Source organism: Odontesthes bonariensis, chromosome 24 (genome assembly GCF_027942865.1).
Source record: "Odontesthes bonariensis isolate fOdoBon6 chromosome 24, fOdoBon6.hap1, whole genome shotgun sequence".
In the NCBI taxonomy this organism is placed as follows: domain Eukaryota; kingdom Metazoa; phylum Chordata; class Actinopteri; order Atheriniformes; family Atherinopsidae; genus Odontesthes; species Odontesthes bonariensis.
Window position 1 is genome coordinate 18,151,992 of NC_134529.1, and position 12,724 is coordinate 18,164,715.

The 12,724-nt window shown below is 40.9% G+C and overlaps 1 protein-coding gene across 1 annotated transcript in view; it reads left to right on the forward strand.

Annotated features, from left to right (window-relative positions):
- Positions 1 to 12,058: 12,058 nt before the first annotated feature.
- Positions 12,059 to 12,724, forward strand: part of syndig1l (synapse differentiation inducing 1-like) — a 46,015-nt gene continuing 45,349 nt past the window's right edge. The window contains exon 1 of the mRNA XM_075459549.1: positions 12,059 to 12,563. The gene's annotated coding sequence lies outside the window, so the exon portion shown is untranslated. The remainder of the gene's footprint in view (positions 12,564 to 12,724) is intronic.

Here is a 12,724-nt window from a genome sequence, read left to right on the forward strand (position 1 = left end):
ATCAAAGATAATTCTTTGTTAAGAACAATTGAAAGGTTAATACTCATATGTTGGTAACATTACAACAGCTGTCCATGTCAGACACATACGCTAGCGTTCTTCAAAGGGTTTTATTCTTATGGTTTAAGACGCATAAGAAGGCTACACAAGGAAGATGGATGAACACTGGGTATAAGTAGAGGGATGACAGCTGCAACACTTGAGGGTAATGATGAGGACCCAGGTGCAGACAATGATGACATGAACAGCGGAATCCTGGGAATTGAAGTGTCAGAACCGGTGATCAGTATGCTGGTGTCGTTGAACGTGGAAGTGGAGGAGGAGCAGGCCTGACAGTCCACTTGTGATATAAGTAAGTCCAACTACTAGAGTTACTGTCCGTCATTACCTGCAGTCTTTCTATTTTCCAGCCAAGGCGAACATAATCATCTGTCAAGAAATCTGTCTTTTCAAGAAAAGATAAGATAAGAGAAAGCATGAAGTCAGGAAGGCTGTTGAAGTGTGTGATGAAAATTGGCAGGGCATCAGTTTGTACAACCGCACCTTGACAGCATGTGTTCGAATATGTTCTAGCCACTCACATAGAGAAGATGACACCACCCCAGAGAAAATAATATCTGAACGTTTGAATTGATTATTCATATTTTCTACGGGGAGCTGCATGAAATATCAAACGTGCCCTTTGACTGGCATTTGGACATGCTGCTCCTACTGATTACTCAAGGTAGCCAGAACTGTATTCTCTGCTAATAGGGTAAAACTGACATACTGTTCATTAGTGAGGCTTCATAATTAAAGGTACGCAGGTCCTCATTAAACAGTTGCCAATCATGTATCCAAGATGTGCACAAGTTAGAAATGCAGCAGTCTTGGCTGAGCCCTGAAATCAGACTTATCATTCTGACAGGTCCACATCTATATGATTAAGTGCCAACTGCGAATGAACATCTTGAGTTATTTTTCGTTTTAGTGTTTATTCTTTTACCAAGAAAAGCAGATTCTCCAAACCTCTATGTGCTGGGATCAGCTCAGTTTTGTGAGTGAAAGAGACTTTGCCAAACTGAATAATAGGAGACATTAACAAATGGCCATAAGAGGTTTAAGAAATCCTGACTGTGTTCATACAATTTATATCCATTATGATAATTGAATGAACACATCGTAATGACACGGTGCACATCGAAGCAATTTGCTGATGAGATTTTGGTTAGTTGACTCAATTGTTCAATATTTGTTGGTGGGCAGAGTGCGTGATGGTACAGGTGTCTTCAGGGATTTTTTTTTTTTTTTTTTTAGATGATGATCAGGTGGTGGCTGGAACCAATATGGCCAAGTACAGTTGAAGTGCAGGCAGGTGGCACAATCTAAGAACTAGAGAGAGATGCTTAATAGGACACCCAAACGGTGGTGTAGCAGAGAGTGTGTCCTAATCAAAGAGGAGGATGAGCTGAAAGCAGTCAGAGGGACATGATCTTAAAGAAGTTATTATTTACAGAGTATCTGGTCTATCTAAAATATAGAGAATAGATACAGTACTGTTTCACACAATGAGAGATGTGTAGGAGTGTGCGTTCAGCTTTCGTCAGTCTTAGACGTGTAGGCGCATGCACACATATGCTGTCAGCCAGGAGGCCTCAAGCCATTCTGGAGGCTTATAGTTGCATCAGCAGGCCAATCCTGACCCATCTTTCTCCTGCTTTTATCTCATTTAGAGTTTCTCTGTCATTTCGGTTGTTGATGTTCAACTTCAAGACATCATTATGTCCACAGTTCCAAGTCACTTCACTTCCACCAGAAACCCTCAATAATGCAGTCAATTACACACCGGAAAGGCTGAACACATCCGTGAAGTCTTGATTCTCTTGCAAGTGATGGTGAAAAATGACTGAATGGGTCAGGGATGTCCACATCTGGCCCTCGAGGGCCCCTGTCCTGCAGGTTTTAGATGTTTCCCTGCTTCAACACACCTGATTCAGATCAATGCATCATTAGCAGGTTTGTGCAGAAAAGAGATCCATTTCATCTGAATCAGGTGTGTGGAAGCAGGGAAACATCTAAAACCTGCAGCAGCCCTCGAGGACCGACTTTGGACATCCCTGGAGGATGAACCGTTGTTGACTGTACTCCAATGGGCAAATTTAAAAAAATATCCATCCCAAGGAATTGGGAAATAACTCAAATTTAGAGGCTTGATGGTCCACGGACAAACCGGTGCTTACAAGTGTAAAATAATCAAAGTTTTGACAGTTGGGGTGAGCCATAAAGCATAGTTGAAGAGCATTCTTTAATATGTGCCTCTAAATCAAACTGTGGCCTTGAATGTACATTTAAGACACAGCGAGATTGGAGAGATATGTCTGTAGACACCCATCTGATTTGACAGCTTCATCGCTTTCTCCCATAATATGCTATGACTGCTCTCTTCTTATTCAAAGGAGAACTAAATTCATGAGAGACCATCAAAGTCCTTTCAGAGCAGCGCATGTTCAGCACCAAAGATGGCTCGACTTCCAGTTTGATTATTTTCAGACTTCTTCTTTTTTTTTTCCCATCTCTGCTTCGTTTGGTGGAGAGAATACAAAGCTTTGTTTGAAAAGCTGCTGTGATCTTCTCTCCTTCTGAATGTAAAATCCCTTGAACGTGTAAACAAAGATAGGGTAACGTCTAAAATGAGGGGTTTTCATTTAGATTGCTGAACAAAAAGCCCTGGATCGAAACAAACATGTAAAAGGAGGAATTCTGCAGTTTAAAAATAAGAAGGAAAAAAAACAACAACTCTCAATGCTTTCAGTTATTTCTCTTTGTGCACCAAGTTCAGAGGGATGGAAGTGGTGTATGCATGCAGGCGGAAAGTGTGTCTTTTCCCAGCATGGATTCTCTTAAAAGCACAGTATGGAATTTTTACTGCTCAATGAAAACGAGAACGGAAGATGTAGTCTGATGACAGTATGAAGTGTTGCTACATCAGGGGAGCTGTTTCTGCCACTGACATTGAAATTCTGCCTGATGTGACTAGAGAGGAGTAAATAAATTAAAGTTTAATTCTTGTAATTGTGTATATTTACTTTATGCCCTTAATCTAATGAAAGGTATGGAAGCCCAGAGCGGACGTGGTACGTATACTTTTTTTTGATGGTTTTCTCGAGATAACGAGATAATTATGTCGTTATAATAACGAGTTAATTAACCGATGGTTTTCGAGGCCACTTTTTCTCCCCAGTCTGCCCCTGTTTATATGTGTTTATATGCATTTCTGGCAAAGGTGTACCCATTGTTACCCCCCTTTCATTGAAAACTGAATAAAGTGGCTCATGAATCAAACATGGAATGTGGAGCGTTTGTGTAACAATTCTGCTTGTGAAAATGCACAAAGCAAATCCTGCTGGTGTGACAAGCATTTCGTTTTGTCGAGATAACGAGTTATTTATCTCGTTATCTCGAGAAAACGATAACGGCACCTCTCGTGCATCATTTGGTAACCATGGAGACGGCCTGGTCCCCTCAGCTGGTCACTGATGAAGTTGACTATATCAGCAGGATCACTTAGGTGTAAACGCCTATTGAGCTGCAGTAGAGCCAGCCATCTCCTTAAAGAAAACGATCATTGTTTTCTCGAGATCTCGAATTAATTATCTCGTTATCACGAGAAAACAGAGGAAACGTTTAGGGCTTCCGTAGAAATGGGCGCAAGGAATGTTGGGGCACTTTCACACCGTCCGGTCATGTTCAAGAAATGTTCCAAAGGGGTGGCATGTGAAAATCCAAATGTCTTTGTAAAACCTGAGGGAAAATATCTGGATAATCAGCTGGTGAGACTGTGCAAATTGCAGCTAATGTTCAAGAGTATTTACTGGGAGTGAGTGAGTGAGTGAGTGTGTGCACTGGCAAGAGGCGCTACTTAATGCTTTCTGCTGACATGTTTTTTGCTTTTCACTCGCCCGTCAATCATATGGATATGTTCAGATACACATGGTGTTGATATCAAGACAGTCATCAAGCAGCCTCATCCACCATTCTCCACATGCCATAAAGGCAGCACGGCAGCATCTCCTGCATCATTACCTGCCACCTGAGCCCCTGAGATGATCTCCAGCAACTCCCCACCTCTCACATTTCATGAGTTCACCTCCAGCATAAAAACTCCAGCTGGGAAGTACATGTGTGAACAGCAACTACAGGAAAAGTTCAAACCAAACTGTTCACACAATCTCCAGAGTACCTCCATTGCTCGTGTTTAGCTAACTAAATCGAAACTGCAAACTTATAATTAGACAAGATGACCACCCATACAGCTAATGCAGCTAGCACGTCTCGTAATGGGTTCACAGTTTTACATTGTTAAAGCAGTAACAACAGTGAGCATGTCGAATGCTCTAATGTTACAAGGTTAAATGCAAATTAGCTTTGCATTAGCTTTCTTTGTTAATCTGTGATTCTAGACACTTGTCTTGAGAGAGTGATAATGATGAGCACCGTGGTGTTCCAAAAGTTGAACTCTGTCTAACTTAAAGTGCTGTGAGTGCAGCACCCGAGAAATAAAAGAAAGAAAGAAACACAGACCCCGAAGCAGGATGTTTACTCAATGTGATTTAGCGGCTGCCTAAGATGTATAGCGGCAGGAATGAGAGGATATTTGCTATTTTATGTGGTCATCACCCCAAGACAGTTGTCCTCGGTTAACTCAGACATGTCTAGTGATCATCAGTTTGATTCTTTTATATCCAAAGACAATCAGCAGTTGCATTCTATTGCTGCTAAAAAAAAAAAGGCTGTCTCCCAAATGCTGCTGCTCTTCCCCTCTGGTATTTTACACAGACAAAGAAAAAAGCTACATAAGCAATGCATCAGTTTATACTAACACCTTTTACACACAGCTAACTGGCAGTGCATAATCAGCTGAGTGGCAACTGTGTTGTTGGTAAGAGTGGCGTCTTCCACTGTCGGCTTGCCTGCTCAGAGGCTTTTCAGTGGTGCATCAACTTCAACCTCCCATTCTGCCTCTTCACTTACCCACGGGATAGGAAGTGCAACGAAAGGCACATCAGTCCCTGTCTTGAAAAGAAATGTGTGAAAAGGGCTGGTGATGACATGTCTGTGCTCTCATAAACCTTTTATAGTCATGCTGGTGCGGCAGTCAGTTGCCTTGAATCAATATTGTACACTTTGGAATAGATTGGGACTATTAGACCCTATGGTAGAGTTCAATATACTATTAACTCACAAGTTGCACTTTTTTGGGATTTTGATCAGTTCAAAGGCATCTTTGGAGAATGCTGCAGCAGTATATAGGCTCCAAGCTATAGTGGAGTATATAAGATTTTCTTACTTAATAATCCTTCAGAAGAAGGCTTATAGAGATAAGGAGCCCACAAAACACCTTTTTTTGTTTACTTTGAGCTGGTATTTAGTATGCTGCATACAAACCCTTCGCAGCATTAAACATACAACAGATTAGCCGCAGGCTCGTGAATGTTTTCTGGCGAAATTTAATATAACTTTTTGTAGTTTCTGGGTAAATTCTTCATGTTTATATTCTTATCAATTTTTAAACATCTGAAATTTCCCCCTCAAACTTCTCTTCTTGCTTAGCCTACCTGCCCACTGCATGACTGCTGAATATGCCAGAGCTATTGAGCCTGGTGTAGCCTCCTCTGGGTTCTCTTCAGTGTGCTAAAAAAATAAAGAATAAACCAAAACATGTTTACATAGCATAAAGAATGACTTGGTACAAAATCCACTGACTGGAGGGTGGGCCGCATTTAAAGCTTAGGGTGAGATAGTGTTCACGATGAGCACAATATGACACAAGTAGTGGTTGAGGATGAGGCTGGATTAGATCAAGGTAAAAAAAATCCCATAGACATGTCAAACAAACCTTATTTATCCCACAGTCTGCATTGACTTTTTCTTCCAATTTAAAGGCAGGGTAGGGGATCTTTTTCTGGAACATTTTTTTACATATTGCTTGAAATACTCTTCACACCCCCATTGCAACCAATTAATTAAAAGTTTTGACACAAATATGAAAAGTTTTAGTGGCCTCTAGAACGTACAATCTAGGAAAAACAGTATCCAATCATTGTGAACGGACCGTTCACAATGATTGGATTCTGATGCCGTCTATCAAACTGCAATCTGCTCCTCCTTCCCCCTCCTTCCCCCTGTGCGCGTACCCTGCTCCGTGAACGAAGCTTGGCAGGAAGCTAAACTAGAGCCAGCTTGGCTAGCACCTAGCATTATTAAACGTATAGTTAGCATATACTAAATACTAAATACGGCAACGATCGATGCTTGCTGTCAGAACAGCGCTCGTGCACCTTCGTGCTCGTGCGCGTTCATGTACTCTAGAGGCGTGCCTTCGGGGGGAAAGTGAAGAAAAGGGTTGGGACTTTTTACCGGTGTATTTTCAAAATGCAGCTTCGCTGGACTCAAAATCCAGGATCTCCTACCCTACCTTTAAGCCCAGGAAACAGGAAAAAAACAAACATCTAATCCTTTTTCAAAGATCTCCCTAGAAGCACCTTTGAAAGTCACAAATAAATATCCTACTGCTTTGTATGTTTGTATCTTATAATCAGAAAGGAACAAATCACTGTTTTTGTAGGAATTTTTTTTACCATAGACTTTTTGTTTCCCTGTTCCCTTTCCTTGAGTTAGAGTAAATTAAAGGTATTATCTGCTCAAACACTCGTTTTGTCTTTGGGTCCCGGAATGGATCTGGGTCCACTCTGCTTTGGTGCTTTGCAGAACATTGCAACCACGTGTTCATCTGAAATAGTTTAAAGCTGCCATTTGGGGGCAGCCTCTAAAAAAAAAAAAAAAAACAGGAAACAGTCTTAGATGAGGGCAACGCTTGCCTATGTTGTTGCTATTGCTGGTTCTTTAGCTTTGCTTTGCCACGGAAACGACGATAGTCGTATTTGACAAAGAGTTGCTCTGGGGGGGACTAATATCAAGTATTTAAAATACAGTAATGATCCGAATTTCTTAGCAAAAAACAAAAACTTGCAACATACCACGACTCTGAAACCCAAGCGGCACAGTTTGTTAAGTCCTTTTACATTTTTAAAAAGCTTCCCCCTCTCTCAAGAATGGTTATATTCAAGTTAAAAAATACATGATTATTGCTGCATGGTAAGATTTGAATTAGTCATACACCAATTAGGACATTCTGGACCATTTATTCGGGCCATTTATGTTGTTTTTGTTATTTATTTTCCCTTTAATGTCAGAGAACAATGAAACATCGAACTATACAGGAAATATAGAACATCAGTAGTGAAGAGGCCTTTTGGGTGAGAGGTGCAACATCTTGAAGATCCAAAAAGAAGTCCAGTTGCCCTTATTCAAGCTCTTAGAATCACAATGACCTGGATGACAAAAGTTCATTATGAATTTTCACAGAAAAAGATCCTTCGTGTAAAAAAGTATAAATGATAAATAACTGTGTCAAAAGACATTTCAGTGCTTATATGGTCCAAAAATGAATTTTTACAAAACATAAATAGAACTAAGGCCTCTCAGTTTCGGGGCAAAGTCAGTGCGACACTGTTGATGTTGCAGGAGGCATTACATCTTACAATTTATGTGCAGAGACTGTGACACGACTATGTTTTGCAGATGTGCCCAAACGTTACCTCGCGCATGTTTTCTATGCAGCCTGTAGTGTACTGTAAGATGGGGATGTGGGTTCAAATCTGTGAAAAATTGATTTTAAAATGCCTTAAATTCACACAATACTGAAGTGCTCCATGATTTTTGCATGTGTGGAATTGATCTGTTGCACAGCGTCAGCTCCACTGTCGCTGAATGACTGACATTCACCTGGCTTTGTTTCTTCTGCGTGAGCCAACAGGTAATCTTACCTACATCATAGGCCTGGTTTGGTCGGTTGTAGCGCTGTGTAGACATGTGAGCACGATTTAAGTTTGTTCTGCTTCAGCCACACATTGCTTGTGAGCATTCAGAGGGTTTGCGACGAAATGCCAAAACTACATAACAAATATACTGAAGTTCAATATTTACTGCAAGAAACATCACTGTCAGTAATCTAAAACAAATGGCTATCTTTAACAATACTGCCGGCATCAATTCTCGACAGATCTAACAAAATGACCACCGATGTATTTTATGTACGTTGACACAAAAATCTGTTATTCAAAGATATTAGAAGACACACAGAACAGAATACAGTATACTGTGCATACATACTAAACATGGAAAACATTCAATACGCCAATGAGCTCCAGAATGTGTGAGCATCCCCATCAGTCTCTGCTGTGTAAAAGGTTTTGTCTCTGAAAACATTGCTGCTCATTGGTATTCCTTTCTTTTCCTCTCTGTGAGTGTCTGCTGAGAGTGACGGAGAGGCAGAGGTTGGAACTGAGCACGACACTTTCAATGAGCCCTCTGTCTTCTACACTCATTTGCGAAAAGGTCTGCAAAAGGTGACAAATGACACCATGAGGGCAAAGCAAGAAAAAAGGTGGGAGGGTGGAACAAGGGTTTAAAAAGACTATTGCACCTCATCTCTTAAAGAATTTTCTCCACGCAGGCGCTGTTATCCAAGAACGCCAGGCTTCTGAACAGACCTGCGAGCCACTGAGCTCAGGGATAATAATTTAAAGCCCTAATGTTCTGTGGCAAATGAAATCGCCGTCATCTCATAACAAAAGAAAAATTTGATCTTAACGCAAGACATGCCTGCAGGTATGGAACGCCCTGAAAAGCAGAGGAGGCCTCTAAATTTTACAATATGACAGCTTTTGAGTGGGCTTGGGATTAGAAGAGTGAACGAAAGAAGAAAAGCTGTGAATGGTATCAATGATTGATAAGCTTCTGATGAGGTCCTGAGAGCAACTGGGTAGTGGATCTAAATCTGTTTGTCAGAAATGATTGCAGCGATACTGACTTTGGGGGGAAAAGAAAAAAAAGAAGAAGATAGTGGATGACAGTACAAATAAAAGAGAGAAATACTCAGAGTACCTGGAGAGACCAGTAGGTGGTTTGGGGAAAATGTTGACATGGAGGTATGATCAATGTTTCAGAACACTCAGGCTATTACACGGCCCGTCACAGCCACCTCCCTTTGCGTTTGCCCTCTTTTTTTCACCCCTGTTGTCCATCCTTGGTGGGCCTCACCGAGGAACTGGACTATTTTTGATCCGCTCACTCTCTGGCTGTTTCTTGACCTGTTTTTCAGCTTGCTCTATAGTGAACAGGTCCAAATGTCAAATGCACCAAATAGGCTACTGTACATGAAAGGAAGGAAATGTCAACACAGAAAATCTCCTGCTACAGACGCTCGCGCTTGTACTCTAAAGATAAAAATGACAAGATTACGGTCGGAAGTGCATTTACAGATTTAACATGATAGATTTTGTTCAAGGTGCATTCACTTACATTACGTTCATATTACCCTGTTGAACGATGCTTTGACTGTGAAATTAAGACCTTTGCATAACAGAGGGGGCAGTTTTGTGCCTATTAAGAGTCATATGGTGTTGTCACTGGAGTGCTATTGATGACATGCCTGTCATGAGTGCCTCTTTTGATGACACATCACCTCTCTGAATGTAACTAGAATTACAACCTCATTAAGCTGCAGTTTACGTCCATCTTTCCATTTTGACCCATTTTGAGGTGGTTTTCCTCAAAATCAAAGCTGATTCTGTAAGAACAGAGGATGTCATTTGATATAGATTGTGTAGATCCTTGAGGCAAAGGTTTGATGTGTCTTTTTTTGACGCATTGCTATTCGTGTTCTGCTGCAAGTTTATTGATTTAAGTTCATGGGGAAAAAAAAAACAATCCTTGCATATATGCATGTATAAACAGAATGTGCATATGATTGTGAGTTGTACCTGCAAGACCAATAAAATCAAGTAGGTACAAGTGTATATGCTCCTTTTTATGGAAGATGTTTGGTATGTCTCTAAGTAGGTTTACAATAATAACTACACCTAGACCACGTACAAAAGTAAAGAGAGAACTCGCTATATGCAGAAAATTGTTGATTTGTGAGTGCATGGGTTGCAAGAATACTAATTTGAAGAGCGTGGAAGATTTGTACTTAATTACCTGGGTTCAGCTCCAACTACAGTAAGTCCAAAATAGAAAATAAATTAGATTTAGAGTATACCAAGGATCCCTTCTATATAGTGTTAATTAGAGGTAATAGATTTTTCTTTTCTTTTCTCAATTTTACCAACTGTATAATTTTTCCGGTCATTAGTGAGAGTAGTCGGGTGTTGAGCTCTCCTACAGTGGCCTCTCTGGCCAGTAATTATTGATAGTGTTTTTAGGATAAATTATGATACGGTGCGTACCTTTGAAACCCCTGTACATTAGCCTATATGTACATGTGTAGCCAGTTTTCACCATGGCTCTCCGCCATGAGAAGGATATGAACTTGTAATTCAATAATTGGGATCAGGCAGGACAGAGTGTCTGGTACCATTTTGAGTGTGTGAGTCTGTCTGTGTCTGAGTGTGTCATCATGGCCTGGAGACACCAACTATATTGGGAAGTACAGCAAATCTGTTTTTCGGGCTTTGGGAAGATTTTGCAGTATTTAGGTTCGTGCTTTTTCCCCTCACGTGGACTGCAGCCCTTCAAATTTTTTAGACATTTTCCAGATAGGCTGAACGTAAGAACGTTAATGTCTGCAACATTCAGTCCAGACTTTCAATGGGAGATTACCCAGCCAGATACCTAGTAATAAGTGCTTGAAAATGACTATAGCAAATGAGATTATGAGTGAATATGGCAGCTAATCCTTTTGAAGTGTCTGAGTGTGCAAGTGTGCATTATGCTTTTCCTTTTTTATTGCTTTCCACTATTCAAATATCCATATCCAAGTATACGCAGTAAGGCCTGGTTAAGTGTGGTCCGAGAACTTACTGGCATCGCTGCTGGAGTGAACCCTTTAGTAAATAGTATCTTATGGCTAATTCTAAAATCTGTTTCATCATGTCTGTGTTTGTGTGTTTTGATCTGGGTTGATTCCAAGTGACCAAGAAACCAAAAAGTCATTGAAATCTGAGTAAAATGTATCTAAGGATCCACACAAAGACCTTTGGAAAGGTTGACACAGACATGTGGCCCTAGGTTCAGTATGTGAGGGGGTTTTATCAGTCATGCCTTCTCCTCTCCTATTTAACATGACCCTATCAATAACCTCTCTTTGGGAAATAAGAAATCCATCAGCTCTGATGGTATCTAATTCTCTATCCTGAAGTGGTAATGAGATGTCTGTGAATTCTTAGGGTCAAAATTTCCCAGAGATACAGTGAAAATGCAATAGCTCAGCCAGTTCTTTACAACTCTGTTCATAAAAGCAGGTTTAAGACGGTGGAGTCATCCAAGAGTGACACTCTAGCCTTATTTGAGATTTAAGCATATCAAGTATAAACGGTCCCTAGATGGGATACTAAACATTTGACAACATACTGGAAGAGCATTTTGAGCATTATTACGAAAAGATGTAGCTGCTGAGAAGAATTTCCTGTTCATAACAAAGAAGAAAAAAAATAGATTTTCCCGAGATGAGGCGAATGCAGCATGATGTGAAGTTGCAGGTGGATAGGCCTAATCACGAGTAGGAGATTTAAAAAGAAAAAAGGCTGGATCCTTCTTCTCTGACCTTGAAATCCTTTTAAACCACTGATGAAATCTATGATAAATCTTGTTGTGATGTTTAGTCTACCTCGCAGTAGTTCTGCTTCTATAATTGTATTTGTTGTAAAGTAACCAAAGCGTCACTGAGTGCTTTCACTGAGATCAGCGTGTCCATTTAAAGTAATCAAATCAGGAGGCTCACAAAAGACATCGCTGTCGACATACTAACTACCCTGTCTCTATAATTGCAGTGGCTGCCGTTGAAATGTGCCCTAAAACGCTTTCACTGAGAGATGACTGAGAGTCAAACTCCATCACGCGTGAATTCACTTATCACTTTAATGAACTCAGAATTGTTTGGACCTCAACGTCTTATCTCATCCCTGCAGTTTTGCACACTCGCAATAAGGCAGAAGCCGCACCAACGGGTTGATAATTGATTTCAATCAGGGAGTGTCTACAGCTCTGTATGTATGGCTTTCGGTAAGCTGCTGAAAAACAGCAGGGAAATGAAAACACTCGTTGAAAGTAATGCAGTCGGCAGGGTGGACGCTGCCTCTTCTCTCTTCTCCCGCCTTACGCGCACTTGGACTCCTCGCCTCTCCATTCGCGTCTCTGAACCTCCTCGCAGCGCCACTCATCTCTGAGTCTCTCCCTTTCAGAGGGTGTTTTAAGTTTGCGAAGGCGACAGAAATTCAGTTACTCAGTGGCTTATAGGGATGAGAGTCCTTTTTATTTGTAGAAGACAGAGATTACGAGGCGTGTTTTCTTTCGGAAAGGGGAACTGTTTGCCCGGATTGATTGGCTTTTTCCCCAAATGAGAAAGTCTAAGAAATGTCTTTTCCTGTGGACGACACCGTCAGTCTCGCTGCCATAATGCACAGGCAAAAACAAACGAGTCTTTGCATCCTCGCGACAATATCTGGACTGACAAGAACTCAAAGGTAGGGGAGTATTTCATCCATGATACCTTTTTCTTCTTTCCTTCACAGTTCGCCTGTAACAGCGCGCATTCCCCCCTTCTTTGAGAGCCGTAAAACATTATACTTGTCTAATTACTAGAAAGCAAACTGCCTTTACGCACACTGTACCGTGTCTTTGCGTG